This window comes from Taudactylus pleione, unplaced genomic scaffold (genome assembly GCF_031769625.1).
Source record: "Taudactylus pleione unplaced genomic scaffold, aTauple2 ptg000063l, whole genome shotgun sequence".
Classification (NCBI taxonomy): domain Eukaryota; kingdom Metazoa; phylum Chordata; class Amphibia; order Anura; family Myobatrachidae; genus Taudactylus; species Taudactylus pleione.
In genome coordinates this window covers 1,366,874-1,371,015 of record NW_028284465.1, presented here as the reverse complement: position 1 = coordinate 1,371,015, position 4,142 = coordinate 1,366,874, and the positions used below count along the sequence as shown (strand labels likewise).

Sequence of the window (4,142 nt, the reverse complement as noted above, 5' to 3'; positions counted from 1 at the left end):
ATTGCTACCCAGCTTTTCCTCAAAGGGTGGAGAGGAGATATTTGAGGAAAAGGGGTTAGATGAGCATGATTGCATGAAATACATGAAACAAAATTTTTCTGTAAGACCTGACATTTCTGAAGTTCCATTAGAAAATCCAGAAGTGGTTCTTTTTACTGATGGTAGTTGTCATAGACAAACAAATGATGGTTCTTTGGTAACAGGGTATGCTGTGACTACACAGGTTGACATAGTGGAAGCTAACTCACTAGGACCACCACATTCAGCACAGGTGGCAGAACTCACAGCTTTGAATAAGAGCATGTCAGTTATCTTAAGGGAAAATAGTTAACATCTATACTGACTCCAGATATGGGTTTGGGGTTGTTCAGGACTTTGGTGCTATTTGGAAGCATAGAGGTTATCTAACAGCTTCAGGAACACAAATTGCTCATGCACAAACTGTCAAAGAACTGACTGACGCAATACAATTACCAAAAGAAGTTGCAGTGATCAAATGTCAGGCACATACTAAACAGAATGACACCATTTCTATGGGCAATAGATTAGCTAACACAGCAGCCAGAGAAGCAGCTAGCATGATTAAAATGGAAAAAACAGAGGTAAATGCAGAATTGATGTTGTTTAAGGAAATAACATTTGATCAATTGAAACAATATCAAGAAAAAGCTTCTCACAATGTGAGATACTTGGAAGCTAAGAAATTGCAATAAAAGGGAAGATGGTGTTTGGGTGGATGTAGATGGAAAACCAGTTGCACCAAAGGTGTTGCTACCAGCTCTTGCAGAAGGTGCTCATGGACTAGTAAATTTGGGAGCAGACAATATGAACCGTATTGTCCAATCTTATTGGTGTGCTCCAGGATTCATATCAGTGGCTAAGGCTAAATGTCAAGGTTGTGTAATTTGTTTAAAGAACAATGTGGGGAAAACTGTACCTACAAAGGTAAAGCATTTGCCAAATTCCACAGGTCCATTCCAGAGACTACAAATTGATTATATCCAATTGCCTAAATCCAGAGGATTTAAGTACATGTTGGTTTGTGTTTGTATGTTCAGTGGGTGGGTCGAAGGATGGTGTACATCCACTGATACAGCACAATTTGCTGCTAAGAAAATTTTACAGGAATTTGTATGTCATTATGGTTTACCTCGTGTTATTGAGAGTGACAGGGGAACTCATTTTACAGGGAAAGTGTTTCAGAAAATGTGTGAAATGATGGGAATAGAATCAAAATTACATACGCCATATTATCCAAAAGCATCTGCCAAAGTCGAGAGACAGAACGGTGTAATAAAAAATAGGCTAGCCAAACTTACAAAAGAGACAGGAATGGCATGGCCTAAAGCCCTACCATTGGTGCTTCATAGTATTAGAACCACACCTAAGCCCCTGCTCAATCTCTCGCCATATGAGCTACTTTTTGGATTACAACCATGATTCATTACTAACCCAAAGACTGACTTAAAAATGCAGCAGGATTTGACTGTTCAATATGTCATACAATTGTCTAAACAGTTACAAGATCTGCGAAAAGCTCAACAAGATGTTCGACCAGTAACAGCAATTGGTCCAGCTCATGAGCTGCAGCCTGGAGACTATGTTATGATAAGAAGTTTTTTATGTTCTGGTTCCCTTACAGATCGATGGGATGGTCCTTGGCAAGTACTGCTGACTACAGATACAGCTATAAAAGTTGCTGAGAAGGACACCTGGATTCACGGCTCCCACTGTAAAAAGGTCAGAGATCCGAGCCTAAAGGGACAACTAAAAGACTCAAACTCAAATGCTGATGCAGAGACTGAACTTGAGAGAACTCTTCAATCAAGATGGAGGTGATTGCTTATCACCGATTGCAGGCCTGTAAACTGATGCAAAGAAGAACATTTAACTTGGTGGTCTGTGTGTTGGGTTTCATCATGATTATTTCAGTTGCAGGACTGATTTATGCTGGGAAGAGAGCGAGCGAGGGTCTGTGGTCTGGTTACTACACATCCATTAGCGTGGATGATGGAGTTCATTCTAATAAGTCCCTTCCTTCCTCTTTTCTAAGTAGGAAAACAAGAGAGTTAAATGACTGGTGTCAGGAGGCTGATTTACCATCTGTGACAAGATGCATTTGTGATTACTGTACCAAACCACCTGAGGAAAGATGCATATTGTGGTGTATGGACAATATTGGTTATTATTCACAGGAATATCCCATTCAGCAATATCATTCATTGTTGGGTAAGGTATGGAATGTTACCAATTGTTGGATGTGTACCAGAACTCCATTGTTAAGTCGAAATATGCCATTGACACCAGTACCAGCCTTTCACTCAGAAATTACTGAAATACATGAAGTAGATTGTGAAGACTGTCTTGCAAAAAAATGTGGTCAAAAGGTTACTGAAACGTATAATTTGATAAAACCTCCAGTAATTACATTGGAACCTCATGTAAGTGAGCGTATTCTTTTTTGTTTTGAGAAAACAATTGTTGATATGCAACAAGGTGTACCACAAGTTTGGACAACTGCAGGACTGTATAATGTTCCTAGGCCTGAAAATCCAATACAGCTAGGTAAAGTTGAAACAGGGTATTGCGATAAGATCATTACAATGCCTAGGCCTTATGCTCCTCAATGTAAACAGTTCTGTAAGGAAAGTCTTCTGAAACCAAACTGTTTAGCATGTAGCGTCGATTTCTATAATGAGTCATTTGATTATACACTTCTAACTAGGAAACTGAGAAATACAGAGAATAATGAGACAGAGAAAACCAGTGAACAAGAGGGTGAGGAAAGTGAGAAGGTTCGAGAAGGTGTGGAAGGTCATATAGGTCAGATGCGAGGTGAGGAAGAAAGTAAAATAGGATGTGCACCAAAACCAGAAGAGTTTCAGACATGTCATTTGGGAATGATGGTTACAGCTACTGTCTTAATGTTTGATGTTCCTTTCCTACTGCCAAATGATCTCTATTACATATGTGGGAAATACGCTTACAAATGGTTACTTATTAATTCTGAAGGGATTTGTTATTTGGGTCGAGTGATACCACAATTTTATGCCATAACTCATGATGATTTGCAAAAAGTTCTTTTGCAGGATACCAACTTTGGACATTCTAAAAGAGACATTGTTCCAGTGACTAAAAAGTATATCCCTTTAATACATTTATCAGTGAAACATCGTATTGGTACAGCCTTTGCTAAATTTCTTACCTCTGGTAATTGGGGATATTTGGAAAATCAACAAGAGATTACTGATCTGGCTGATTTTATGGACAATGTGACTGAACTTTATGATGAGACTTTCAGATATGTTGGACATGAATTAAAAGCATTTCGAAATGAACTATTGCAACATCGCTTAGTGCTGGATTATTTAACTGCACAACCTGGAGGATAATGTCTTACTCTTGAAATAAACCTTGGAGTTCATTGTTGCAATTATCTGACTAATGACACTACTGATCCAGAAGCTGTTATTACTAACTACATGAATGAGACTCATGATATGAAGGAAAAATTTCAATACATGCATTATGACAAAGAGTCAGAGAATGATTCATGGTGGTCATGGTTAGATCCAAGTAAATGGATTTCAGGATTTGGAAAATGGTTTACCAATTTGTTTTATGCTCTGACAAAGTTCATTCTTGCCATTGTAGTCTTGATCCTTTTTATCTATGCAGTCTACCGATGTGGCCTATGTTGCATTCAAAGGGCTACTCAGAGAGGTAGTTACAGAATGAAAGACACAGAAACACAATACAAAAGAGAGGCATCTGGGATAGAAATGCAGGAACTATATGTTCCAGCATAAGCTATAAATATGGCACATGCAGGATGTGCCTATTCAAAGGGTGGAGATTGTAGAAGTACAATCTAGTAGGACAACATCTTGTACAGGAAAAGATCATATAATTCAAAATATACTGGTTTATTACTTACATTGACTTATATGTACACACCATATGTGTTCGTATACTCATATACACATATATTCATATAATCTTATATCATATTCATATAAGAACTCACATATGTATCATTTAATGCTAGAACCATTTGTCAGCCATGATGCTGAAGCACGACTTTAATATCAGGGTTACTTTAAGAAAGACATTACCTAACTTGTTTTTCTGCAAAGTTAGGG

General features: G+C 38.0%; 1 pseudogene; it reads left to right on the top strand.

The window, feature by feature from the left end:
* The first annotated feature begins 1,829 nt into the window (after positions 1 to 1,829).
* On the top strand, positions 1,830 to 3,809 carry LOC148534841 (uncharacterized; annotated as a pseudogene).
* The last annotated feature ends 333 nt before the right edge of the window (positions 3,810 to 4,142 follow it).